The sequence below is a fragment of the Echiichthys vipera genome (assembly GCF_963691815.1).
Source record: "Echiichthys vipera genome assembly, chromosome: 19".
In the NCBI taxonomy this organism is placed as follows: Eukaryota; Metazoa; Chordata; class Actinopteri; order Perciformes; family Trachinidae; genus Echiichthys; species Echiichthys vipera.
The window spans coordinates 2,594,052-2,608,434 of NC_139844.1; positions in this window are offsets into that span (position 1 = coordinate 2,594,052).

A 14,383-nucleotide genomic window follows, 5' to 3' on the forward strand; every position below is an offset into this window, starting at 1 on the left:
CAAGGGGCCATGATCTTCACCAAGCTCGACGCCTACCACCTTGTCCGCATCAGAGAGGGGAATGAATGGAAGACTGCTTTTAACACACCCACCGGACATTATGAATATTTGGTGATGCCATTCGGCCTCACCAATGCCCTGGCATTCTTTCAGGCCTTGGTCAACGACATCCTCAGAGACATGATTGACAAGTATGTTTTTGTCTATTTAGACGACATCCTCATTTTCTCCAAGTCCCGTGAAGAGCATATCCATCACGTCCAGGCGGTCCTCCAACGCCTGCTGGAGAACACCCTTTTCGTAAAGGCCGAAAAGTGTGAGTTTCACACACAGTCTGTGTCATTTCTGGGTTACATTGTGGCCCAGGGTCGCCTGGAGATGGATCCTGCCATGGTGGACGCAGTGATGGGTTGGCCAGTCCCTGAAACCCGTAGGAAGTTGCAGCAGTTCCTGGGCGTTGCCAATTTTTTACAGGCGTTTCATCCGCAACTATAGCTCCATCGCTGCCCCTCTCACAGCCCTGACATCCTCCAAGACTCCCTGCCGATGGTCCCCTTCTGCAGATACTACCTTTCAGACCGTAAGGGACCACTTCAGCTCTGCACCAATCCTCCAAGTCCCAGACGCCGAGCGGCAGTTCATCGTGGAGGTGGATGCATCAGGCGTGGGTGTAGGGGCTGTGCTGTCCCAGCGAGCAGCCAGTGACCAGAAGCTCCACCCATGTGCCTTTTTCTCTCGGCGTCTCTCCTCAGCCGAGAGAAATTATGACAATGGTAACCGGGAGCTCCTAGCTGTTAAACTGACCCTGGAGGAGTGGGAGTGGTGGCACTGGCTAGAGGGAACCAAGCAGCCATTCCTGGTATGGACAGACCACAAGAACCTGGAGTACATCCGAACCGCTAAGAGACTCAACTAACGGCAGGCATGATGGGCCCTCTTCTTCACCTGGTTCAATTTCACCCTCTCCTACAGACCCGGCTCCCACAACGTCAAACCTGACGCTCTGTCACGTCAGTTCCAGAGGGAGGATGATGATGCTAGTTCTTCAGACACCATCCTTCCGTCCCCGTGTGTTGTGGCATCCCTGACTTGGGAAATTGATGAGAGAGCGAGAGCTGCCACAGTGGGTCAGCCTGGTCCTAGTGCCTGCCCAACTGGTTGCTTGTTTGTGCCTGCAGCTCTCAGGTTGGATGTACTCCAGTGGGCCCATGGTTCAAGGTTGACCTGCCATCCTGGGATCCAGAGGGATGTACTTCTTCAAGGTTTCTGGTGGCCCACGTTACAGGAGGACACCCAGGAGTATGTCAGAGCCTGCCAGACCTGAAACAAGAACAAACCATCGCGACAACCCACATTTGGCCTCCTGCAGCCTCTCCCGGTGCCACATTGCCCCATGTCCCACATTTCAGTGGACTTTGTGACAAAGGGAATAGAGTGTCAAATGAAAAACCCGCCTTTAAAATAAAAGGCCCAAATTAGCTCAAACAATGAATAAAAAATAAAAAAGGGGATTACATCTCGTTAAGGGCATATTCATAATTACAGTTAAATTCAAGTCATTTTAAAGGGTCATTTACACAAAGTGAGTAATAACACAACTTCAATTATTTTGTGACAAAAATTAACACTTCATGTTAAAAAAAATCCCCACGTCTCAAGATTTTAGTCGCAACGACAAAACATAATTCCAGCAGTTGGGTCTATTTGAGCCTGTTTGAACCAATCCCCTCCAGCAAATCGCACTATAAAAACAAGTATTGCAGAGGAGTTTGACAGTTACCGTTAGCCATTAGCTGTTCCAGTTAAGTAAAGATGAAGTAATGTGGGCGATCAAGGAGAAACGTAGCCATTTAAACGTGTGTTTTAGTGGCGTTTCTCTCCTTTCTCTCAGTCCATGGAGTGAATACTTGGCCTATATTTACTCTGGTTGTTGCCCGTCTCTGCTCACTCAGCTGCTGGGACAAATAACGCCCCCTTCGCTGAGGCTCCGAAGCAGCTGCAGGATTGGCAAACTCCATTTCACCCAGTGCCAGCCTACAGTAGCTGCACCCAACAACAGACAACCCAGGCAACCAGCAACACCCAACGCTATTGGCTGCTACAATGAAAACAGAACGGGAAGTCGAAAGAAAGTCATGGTCAAACCCGTCAAAAAAAATTGAAATATTAATTCCGGCTAAATATATATTTTTATGGAAAAGCAACCCCTCAAATCGTCTGTGGGTGTATTATTGTTTTTTTTTTTAAATATAGCTTTTAATAAAGATTCCACACATTCAACCTTTAATTGTAAATTGTGTTTTCACAGCACATACAAATCCATATGTAGTGACACTGACATTGAAGCAGCATGACTTAATGCAGATAAGTTGCATCTTATGACATGTTCAACCTGAAGCAATAAGGGAAGGGCCATCACTTCTCATTCACAATTCTTTCACTGTGAAAACAGAAGAGATGAAGAGATAAAAATAACACAAAACCCTCTTTGTATTGTACTCACTCAGAATATTGCTAAAATATTCATGATCAACATAGCTTTGTGTAGCTCCTCACTCCAGCATGCCAAGATCTGCAGGTGATAGCATTTAATGCATGTAACCTTGGATGAATAATAGGCTTTTGTCTCTGATGATGGGTTTGAACAAGTTCTCTTAAAATGCCTTTTACAACAATTCAAATGTCTCATGTGGAAGGTTTTATTATGTAAGAGTAGCGAAGAAAATAACTTGTCCATCCAGTGTGTTGCTATCCAGCTGTTTGTATTTGCTTGATAAATTTGTGCATAAGCAAATGTGTGTTAATGTTAAAATATTGCAGTAATAATATCACTAAAATTAAGCAGTGAAAAGGTGCAATGGAAACAGAAGCAGCAAATAATTAATGATGTATATGAATATATGACTTAAATGACACTGATGGCTGACAAACACATCAGATCTAGAAACAGACGTAAGGACCATACTAATTTTGCACTAAATTTAGATGGAAATTTGACTGTTAACACAGAGTAAACAATGTCCATTATAGCTGTTGCGGAGCTCTTGACCATATTACATGATCTTCATCAGCAAACGGAGTCTTCTTATTTAAATCTCATTGGCCACCCCTGTGGCCACCCCTGATCTGATATGTAGTTGGTCAGGTTCATCAAAACATGGCCAGGACAAACGTTGATCAATCAATGTGACGGCCGTCATTGTAAAGTAATCAGTGAGCTATGGTAATTTATTGTTTTAGTCATGTCGACTTCTCTGCTGTGTGAGTAAAAACTTTATTTAGCACATAGAAGCAGTTGAATGTAGACAAACTACACATTACTAGCATGCTAGCCCGACTGGAAACCAACCAGCAGTTAGCATTTGCTAACTGCTGGTTGGTTGATTTGCTATTATCATGCAAACAAAAAACCTAATTCCAGTATAGTTTCAAACAAATTGTATCAAAGCTCAATAATAAGTGGTGAGTGACAGGTGATGAGGGCTTTACTCAACTGGAAATAGATATTACATAATTAGTAACACAATTAATGATGATTAATTAAAAATGTGAATAAAAATAAGCAAGGCATCCCAGAGACTTTTAGGTGAAAGTGAAATAGAAAATAGTGCATAGTATGGTAAGTGCATGTTTGTGCTGTTCTAGGTTGTATCAACCCGGTTTTGATTACAGACATTACAATGGATAAATGTCCTCCCACTGCTTCATGGGTCTTTAAAAGAGTAATTTGTGGGGAGGATCAATATTCACAGGTGAACAAAACGAACCAGAACTCAATCATTTCCCCCTTTTGGAAATTAAAGGGGGGTTTGGGTATTTTTCAACCTGGACCCTATTCCCCCATTTATTTAGGGTTGCAAAATTCTGGGAATTACTGAGTGTAAGCGCTGCAGTCTGGATACATAGGAAAATAGGGCCCAGGTTGAAAAATACAGATATTCCCCTTTAACAGATTGCCTACGGGGACTGGGGAACACTATTCCCTCCTGCACTTTCAGACTCTTACTGCAGTACTTCTGCATATGATCTAAGTATTAAAGCAGGATCAGACTGCACTGTTTCAGTTAATGGGAAGTGAGGAGTAGCCACTGAGTAATATATGGAAGGAAGCCAAATTCATGTGCAAACCAAACTAACAAAGAGAGTCGAGCAGAATTGGAAACAGCATGTAGAGCCACTACTGGACTTACCAAAATAAATACAAAAACTCCTGAAAGATGTGATGAAGAGAGATCCATTCAAGCTCCTTCAAAAAAACTGGCATTTCTCGAAGATTAAAAATACAAAACAGGAATGTTTGGAGGACTGTTTGGACAGTTGTGGATGTCTTATCATGTATGCATGTCCAAACAAGCTTAGTAGTCAGCCCAGTATCTCTAGTATTTGAACATTTTCAACCAATGCCAATGTCCAGTGCTAATGCAGTAAGTAGTGTGATCTTTATGTACGAAGTAAGACAGAAAGGAGGGTGTGGAGGTTGATGTAGTGTGAATGGGTGTGTAGTGTGCCTTTTTATTAACTGTAACCAATATCTTCCCTAACCCTAACCTAACAATCCATTCAGTATGCATTGTGTGTATCTTCAAGGTCTAATTTCCTCATAAAATATTTGTAAAGTTTGAAATCCTGCATTGTATACATGTCAGATAGCTTGCTTTCCTGCCTGTCGCTGCATTGTCAGGCTTTTTTTGCATGTTACCGCTGCCAACTTTCAATCAGTGGAATAATGTGAAACTACATTCATTTCACTGTATTAGCCCGCATTTGCATCCTTTTGCATGTGTGCGATACTAACAAAACAATAATCCATTCATAAAACATTGCTCTCTAGCACTACCAGTGATTTAACCATATTTTGGCTAAATGATCTTGTTCTTATCCAACTAATTTGGCTTTTCAAATGCATTATGAGGATTTGTTAATGTTGGATGATGTTTGCACTCTTTATTTTTAACAAAGGCAACATGAGTACAAAGTTATATCTACATATGATTGCATTTAAATCAGGTAAGTGTGTAAGGAAGCTTCCCAGCATGCACTGGGGCAGCAGACTCACCGAGTGCCAGTCATTTGTGTTCCAGCTTTGTTACTGCTCCTTGAGTTGTCTTGAGTCTCCATTGTGCTCCACACTGTTTCCAGTGAATGGGCCTCATTTATCAATCTTGCGTGAAAACGGGCGCAGATCTGAGCGCAGAATTGGTCATAGGAAAGGACCCACGTGTGATTTATGAAACATTCGTATCTGACCAATCTCAGCGTACGAATGAGCGGGCCTTGATAAATGCTGCGGCTGAATCCGATCGTTTTTAACATGCTACGCCCCTAAATATTCCTGGTTCGGAGGCCTCCCCCACTGAGGTCAAACATGGAGAGAAGGAACGCAGGTTAGAAAATAAACTTTTCCGACACAGAGATGGGCATCCTGAAATCCGAGAAGGAGCAAAATAAAGATGTGCTTTTTGTCAGTCAGTGGAATAAAAGGGGCCCATAAAAACGCTGTGTGCAAAAGAATAACGGAGGCAGTCAACCAGAAGCAGCGCTCCACTGTGACCCGAGTGCGCCTGTGCGCACTGTTGGACAGGTGTGACCCAATTAGAAACACACACCTTTGAACATATGAATTGCAAGAAAAGCTGGGATTATATTTAGGAAACGCTGAGTCAAATACATTCAACTAGCTCAAAGGATCCATTTCATTAATTTTGTAATTATGGCTGTGGTATATTTCCACAGAACATACAAAAAGGTGTTATTTTGTGTTCGCTATTATCCAAGTTTGTGAATAAAAAATAGTTTAGAGACTGTAAGTTTAAAAGCGACAGCTTGGCATCACAAATCACCTGTACATTGAAGAATTAAAAATCTTGTGTTAGTGTGTGTATTAGTAATGATTAATAAGAGTGTGATAATCAATGATTCAATTAATAATCATATGTTAGCGTGTGTATTAGTAATGATTAATAAGAATGTGATAAGTGTGATTATTAGGTATGATCATTTAAAGTGTGATAGTGATTAGTTCAAGCTCAAACTTTTCTGTTCCCAGCATAGCACATAAACTTTTGATTCAATCTGTATCTGCTTTCTCTGCACAGGAACAAGTCAAGGTCACAAAGACAAAGAACTAGTCAGCGCTCGAACAGGCATCTGGCAGATAGCGTAAGAGTTAGGAGAATTGCTGTCCGTGTTTTGTTTCCTTCACAGATAAAGAAGAAGACTCCTGTGGACACAGAGGGAACCCCTACGCCTGGGAGTCGAGATGGAGGTGTCCTGACGGCTGTTTCAAAAATACACACATGCTCGCACAAGCGCACACATAACCACGCCTTTGTAACAAGTTTATATGCTGGAGTTTTTAGAATAGATATCAGAACTTCTTGCCTCTGATCACGGGTACTGTGTGCTCACAGTCACTCTAGATAGAGAATAGAACATTTCTCCAGACGTCTGTATCATCCGATGTCCTTCTGCTAATAAATGCCTGCTGGCGCACTAAACTACCAACGACTCTGCTGACTCCAGAAAGCATCCTGTAGAATTTGAATTACGCAATATTAAACTCTGTTAGGTCCTTTTGATTGGTGTGAAATTCTGAAAAGTATTGTGTAAAATTCCTACAGAGAAACTTGGTGACCCCGGACGTGATTCTAACAAGGAGGAGCGGGCAAAAGGAGCTGCAGAGGTTGGACCGGTGACCACGCGGAGTCACTGGGAACCTCCTGGGGCCGACTGAACTTCTCCACAAGGGCGCCCACCACTCAGAAAGGTAAGCAGTCACCTATTCTTCTTAAGAAGTAAAGACTGTGATTCGGCCTATAATCTAAATTGGTGGAGAATGTCAGTATGTTTCCTAGAGGTTAATTTGATCCAAATTTAGCCGGGGGACTGACGATTGAAAAAAAGGCCTGTTAAACTGATTTGGAATCAGTATAAGTAAAAGGTAAAGGAGTGTTGGGATCATAAATCCTGACAGGTCCTAGGCGCATAAACGGTGCTCAGTAAGACGTTCAGGGAACGCAGAAAGGCCGGAGGCTGTAGAGACCCTCGAATATACATTAGGCATTAAGGACTAAAAGCGCCACAGGGGGATAGCCCCTAGGTGAGCCTAGAAAGCCACCATAGGTCTGGGACCTAAAGGTTCTGGGAACCAAAGTATAAGAAATACTTAAAAACTGTGTTTATTTGTGGGATTGTTGTGTGGGAAGTTTCGAGGATAATAGAGAACACAAACAGATAAAAGTGTGAGTAGGTTTCTGTGGTGGTGGATACACCCTGTCTGTAGCCGCTGATGGTGAAACACTGTCAGTAGAAGCTTGTTGCAGACACCACAGAAAAGCCTGACGATTAAACTCACCACTGGTCTTCTCTTATCTGGGGGAACATAAATAACAGGGCTGTGACACTCGGCTTTTGGTCATTAAAACCAGTGATTAACATCGTCTCACTCCGCTCTATCACGGTAGAGTAGAAGCTTGAGTGAGGGGAGGATCACTGGGGACTAGATCCACTGACCGGATAACGAGTGTGTGTGAATAAATAATAAATTAATACCTGTGAATAGTACTTCAACAGCTGAAATAACTATGACAGGCCCAGGATTAGGCTGGGATGAATACTGGCAGCGAGTAGTAGGCCAGGCCATTTCCGGATGGCCTACTCATTGTCGGGATAAAAAGAAACAGGAGACCAGATTGATAGATTTGAAGGAGTATTTAAAGACGTGTAAACGTTGGGGTGAGGGCGACCCAGAGAATATGATTGAAATTATACAGTTAGAGGAGGACAAGGCACGTGAAAAAGTAGTGGGAAATAGAAATAATAGTCTAAGTAGGTTGTGGCATAAGAGAAAACAGGAGGAGAAGGAACAAGAAAATAGGGAGGAGCGAAGAGCAGATTTGCATATGGCCGGAATGGCAGCGGAAGTTGTACAGAGACAGCTGAGAAATAGGGTAGAGAAGAAAAAGGCAGACGCAGGGCCTCCACCCTATCCAGGTCCAGTCTCGGCACCGTCAGCCCCACCCTCAAGCAGCATTTATCCAGAGTTGTCTTTACAGTTACCTACAATTGAGGCAGAAGGAAGTATGAAGGTAAGAATGAGAAGAAACGCAGATCGTGAGGATATTAAAAAGAGTGATAAAATGGGAGAGGAGGATTATAGTATAATAACAGGTGAATCTGAGAGGGTGAGACTTCACACAGAAGAGGAGAGACAGTGGGAGGAGGAAAAGCGGAAGGAGAGACAGCGTCAGAGAGGAGCGCGAGATGAGGAAGGGAGGGGGCATGAGAGGGCACAACAGAAAGGAGGGGCCTTCGGAGAGCAGCTGGAGGAAGAGACAGTGGGAGCAACAGGGGGGGTAGCAAGACTGCCCTTCAATGAAAAAACACACACGAACATTCACAGACACCAAGCATGCAGACCCAAACATGAGACTGACTCAGACCATTCAGATCATGACTCTGACTATGACCATAGGAGTCAGGAAAGTGATAGACATGGGAAAAAGAAAGGGGGATTTAAAGATAAACACATTAGTTTGAAAATAAGCGTGGCTAGTTCAGATTCAGAGGTTGAAGGAGAAGATGAAGATATGTGGTCAGATTGTACGAGCCAAGGATCCGCTGCCTCACCAAAACAGGAGGCCTTGGTGAGAGAGAGAGGAAAAGGTGGGGCAGGAAGGCCCAAAAGTAGGGTAGTGGATGTGGAAGCTTACGTGAATAGGTTAGAGAAAATTGTAATAAGAAACAAACATGAATTAGAGTTAGCTCAACAGAGAATAGAAGAACCAGTATCATGTAGAACGCGTAGCGGTGTTGCTAAAGCATCCGGCATGATGCCGCTGGTGCTTTCGAAAGAGTCAGGACCACCAGTATATAAACCATTTAGTTTAGCCGACAAGGAACACATGAATGCACAACTACCACCACTTAGTGACGGAGCTGGAATATGGTTACAGAAATTAGCCGGCCTAACCGTAGGCACAGAACTTACCATAGGCGATGTGAGAGGATTAATTGGACAGAAATACGGATTGGGGACAACAGACCAATTGGATAAAGATGCAAGGACCATCAACGTTCCTAACGAAGACCCTTACAGCCACCACGCCACAGCATACGGAGGAGCCCTGAGGAAAAGATTCCCACAGCAGGGTAGTCATCACACCGTAGCATTTGTGAGGAAAGAGGGAGAGGGACCAGCAGACTATGTGGAGAGATGCAGGAAAGATTGGCAGGAGAGATCAGGAATGAATCCAGGGTCAGATCCATTACAGGGATCGATGTTTAAAGCAGCCGCTATGAAGGGAACAGATAAGGAAGTACAGGCAAAGATGGAGGATGACCCCAGGGCAGACACAGAGCCACTACACATATGGATGAGGACACTTCAACATCACATGCGTAGAGCAGATGAGAGAAAAGAGGCAAGCAAGACAGAGGTAGAGAATTTGAAAATACAACTGACTAAATTACAGTTAGCAAAAGCTAGAGAGGAAGGCGCAAGTCACAAACAAGCAGCCAAAGCGAAGACACAAGCACAGATGAGCCAACAACAGGCCGAGCCAGCGCCAATGGGAATCCCCATCCCTGTTACCCCAGTTGTGGGCCAATTCTATGCAGGACCCCCTCCCCAAGGACCATGGAACCCGCCAGGACCATGGGGCCCACCACAATCACATTATAGAGGAGGAAGAGGACGAGGCTTTAATCCTCGAGGAGGTTATGGAAGAGGCAGGGGCGGACCACCGGGGGCCAGGGACAATGGGTGTTTCGTGTGTGGAGGTCATGGACATTGGGCACGAGACTGTCCACAAAACCAGAGGGGGCCACCAAGAGGGGGACCACCACCACAGCAGCAACAACAGCATGTGCCACCACAACCACAACTGGCCCCAGGTAACCAGTTGCCCCAAAGCACCGGGTATCCAGACCAATACTAGGGGTGCCCAGGGTCAAGGGCGAGGGGAGAGGCTGACCCCTTGCTACGGGGAGAAGTGAACGAACGAAGAGTGAACTTTTTAGTCGATACAGGAGCAACACACTCGACTCTGATACAACCTCAGTTCGGTCAACAGCTCTCCAGATATTCCATAGACCTGGTGGGATTTGGAGGACAGCCAATGCCACTCCCTTTCACAGAACCCCTCCCCACTAAAATAGCTGGTTACCAGTTTCATCAAAGCTATGTTTATTCGCCACAATGCCCAATCTCACTGCTAGGAAGAGACGTCCTAGTCAGATTAAAAGCATCTATCCTATGTGGCCCACAGGGGGTGCAAGTTCATTTCCCTAATGGAGTAAAAATAGACTGTTCAGAGACAATTACTTCAAGATGTAACAATGGACAATGGATCCTAGGGGAAGATCCTGATCAGCAGCAACAGTCGGCCAACGTTTACTGGGCTCAATTGAAGGAAGACCCAGACCCGCCAATCACCAATGTTTTGAAACTGTATCAACAATGGACACCGTGGATTCACTCAGTGCACCCATATGAACCGGTCCCTGACGTTCCTCACTGTACTCTTCTCTATGACCGCACCCAAACTGAAGAAGTGTATGAAGAAAAATTTAGGGAAGTGGAGGGTTCCCCTTGGACACTGACTTCGGACTGTATATATGTATCAAAGAAAGGAGTAGTAGCACAAGTCCTGCTCACTGCAGAACAGGCAGAGTGGTACAACATGGGGGACACTGCAGCACCCCATATTAGCTTAGCATTAGGAACAGGAAGTCAAGCTAAAGATTTAGGGCCCATGGTAAAAACCGCCTCTCAGTTACAGGACTGGGAACAAACCACAATCCCCGCAGTCACATACTCTAAAGAAGGACAGGTGTATAAGATCACTCATCACACCACCTCACAATCAGAATTAGAGAAAAAGGTAATTACAAGAACACATGGCAGGGAAAGTACAGATCATGAACAGACAGAAACCATGTTAGGAAGAATACCTAGCACAGTGTGGGCACAGGGAAAGAATGACGTGGGACGATGTGAACCGACGGAGCCACCCAGATTCAAGGTAAAACCAGGACCGCCAGTGTGGGTACCCCAGTACCCTACAAATGTAAAAGCAAAGGAAACCATAACTAAAACCATAGAAGAACTCAAACAGAATGGAGTGTTGGAACCCTCCGACAGCAACTGGAACACTCCTATTCTACCAGTCCCAAAACCAGATGGCACTTTCAGGATGGCACATGACCTTCGATTAGTCAACAGAAGAATAGAAACCCCTCCTATTCCCGTTCCAAACCCACACACAGCACTAGCAGAACTCACTAGGGAAATGTCCCATTTCTCAGTAATAGACTTGGCTAATGCGTTCTTTTCCATTCCCCTGGAACAAGATTTAAGAAAATACTTTGCATTCACATGGGAGGGACAGAGATATCAATACACATGTTACCCACAAGGAATGAATCTCTCACCCGGAGTGTTCAACAAAGTGTTAAATCAGCATTTAAAGAAGGAGGTAGCACTCCCAGAGAATACTGTTTGTCTACAATATGTAGATGATCTGTTGATAGCATCAGACAATGCAGAACATTGCCTACAAGCGACAGAATCAGTGTTAAAAGCACTAGCTAAAACAGGCTACAAAGCCTCGAGGAAAAAACTCCAGTGTTGCCGAACACAGGTGCAGTTCCTAGGGAGATGGATAACCGGAGAAGGAACCAGTCTCTCAGGAGCACACAGAGAGACGATTTTAAGACATCCAAAACCAGTGGACGTGAAAGGAATGTTGAGCTTCCTAGGACTGACAGGATACAGCAAACATTTCATCCCAGACTATAACAACAAAGCAGGCCCATTGAGAAGAATGGTCTTAGAATCAGGGATGAGAAATCAGAAGGAGATTTTGAACTGGACTATGGAGGCCGAAGAAGCGTTCATACGACTCAAACAAGAGATGGCGTTAGCATCATCTCTACAGACTCCAGACTACAAAGAACCATTTTATCTAGACACATCAGAGAAAGACGGGACAATGAATGCAGTACTATACCAGAAAACACCACAAGGGAGAGCAGTACTGAGATATGTAAGCACACCATTAGATCACATGGAGTTGAGACAGCCTCCGTGTGTGAGACATGCAGCAGGATTAGCAAGAGTCCTAGAGAAAGTAGAACACCTAGTGGCAGGGCATCCACTTAAAATTTTGACCAGACATAGTGTAATAGCGTTAATCTCATCATCCGTTTTTACTCTATCAGGCTCTCGACTGAGGAAAGTAGAGGACAGCTTAATTGCGCCAAACATAACGTACACACACGAAGGAATTAATGCAGCGAGCTGTTTAGCAGTTCCAGATGACAAAAACCCACATGACTGCATTCCACTGACAGCGCAAGCCATTAAAGTGAGACCTGACTTGCATGCAAGACCATTGGACCGACGAGACATGGACTTGTATGTAGACGGCTGTTGTTTCAGAAAAGATAATGGAGGACTAAGCGCAGCATGGGCAGTGGTTACCAAAGATCAGGGAAAGTTTAAGACACTGAGTACAGGAGAAGTGACAGAAAAACCGTCAGCTCAGCTAGCGGAAGTGATGGCAGTGACAGCAGCTTGTAACCATGGTGAGGGAAAGAGAGTAAACATATATACAGACTCAGCGTATGCATGTGCAGCAGTGCATTGTCAGCTAAAAGAGTGGGAGAGAGCAGGTTTTGTGACAGCTTCAGGTCTGCCTATTAAGCATGAGGAGGAGATGAGGAAACTGACTGAAGCTCTTATGAAACCAGCAGAACTAGCGGTAGTAAAGTGTAAAGGTCACAGCACAGAGAAATCAGACACAGCAGCAGGAAATGCAGCGGCAGACGCTGCGGCCAAGAAAGCAGCAGGGTATAGAGTACCATTGCTAATGATGCAGTCAGAATTAACAGAGCCATTATCCCCAAGATGGACAGTCAATCAGCTAGTAGCTCTCCAGCAAGAGGGCTCGCCAGAGGAAAGATCCATGTGGATAGGGAGAGGAGCAGTTAAAGATGCAGAAGGACTGTTTCGATGTCCACAGACAGGGAAACCAGTGTTACCATCCTCACTGGCGCCCTCTCTGTTGGACGAAGCACATGGACCAACACATGAGGGAACCAGACAAATGCAGAATACTATGGAAGGATGGTGGCATCCATTCATGACAGCTATGATAAAAAACAAAGTGAAATCATGCCCCATTTGTAACACCTATAATGTAGCGCCAACATTTTCACCTCACCCAGGGGCTCGTCCAAAATTGACAGGGCCAGGAGAGGAGATATGTATTGACTATACAGACATGATTGATGCATGCAGAGGTTTTAGATACTTGTTGGTTATCTATGATAGATTTTCAGGATGGGTAGAAGCCGTACCAGCAAAGAAAGAGGATGCACAGACAGTGTGTAAGTGGTTGACTAATGAGTGGATCCCTAGACATGGGATGCCCCGAGTAATCCATTCAGATAATGGCAGTCACTTTCGATCGAAGGACCTTAGACGGGTTGAAGGGTTGTTTGGGCTCAAACATACTTATGGCACCGTGTACCACCCCCAGAGTCAGGGAGGAGTAGAAAGATGTAACAGGACTCTGAAAGAGAAAATAGCTAAAATGATGGTAACTACAGGTTTATCATGGTTAGACTGCTTGCCTATGGCATTGCACTCTGTTAGGGCTAGTGTGAACAGAGAAAAGAAGTTTACCCCTTACGAGTTGCTTACAGGTCGCACCATCCCCGGACCAAGACACCAGGAACCACTAGAGCCAGGGGCCACACCCGGACTAGCACGGTCCTACGTGACTCAGCTCCAAGGCTGGGTAAAGACATTGGCAGGAAGCCAAGGGGGGTCAGGACCAGCACCAGCCCCACTGACTTTGCTAGGAGAACCTTGGGTGTATGTAAAGACATTGAAAAGAAAGTGGACACACCCCAGGTGGACAGGACCCCATAGGGTAGTGGAGCGAACCTCCACAGCAGTAAAAGTGCAGGACAGTGACAAGTGGATTCACCTTTCAAGGTGTAGACAGGGGGAGGAGCCCAGAAGGTCCCTAGACCAAGTCAGAACAGATCTAACCGAACAGGGTTAAGGGACTTCTGTAAATACATATAATCCATTATTGACTCACATACACCAAAAAAAAAAAAAAAAAAAAAAAAAAAAACACCACAGTATATAGAGTGAAAAAAAAAAAAAAAAAAAAAAGAGAGCACAAAAACAAACATTGTGTGTGTGTGGACACTTAGTGTGTTTTTTGTAATATTCATTATTTTAGTGGTAATCTATCTTATATGTGTATGGTTTGATAATTGTTAGTTATGGAACTTGGCAGGCCACGTCCGTGGCATCCCTTTAGACACCCAGGATTTTGTGGTCTCAGAGGAACATTATGTTTCC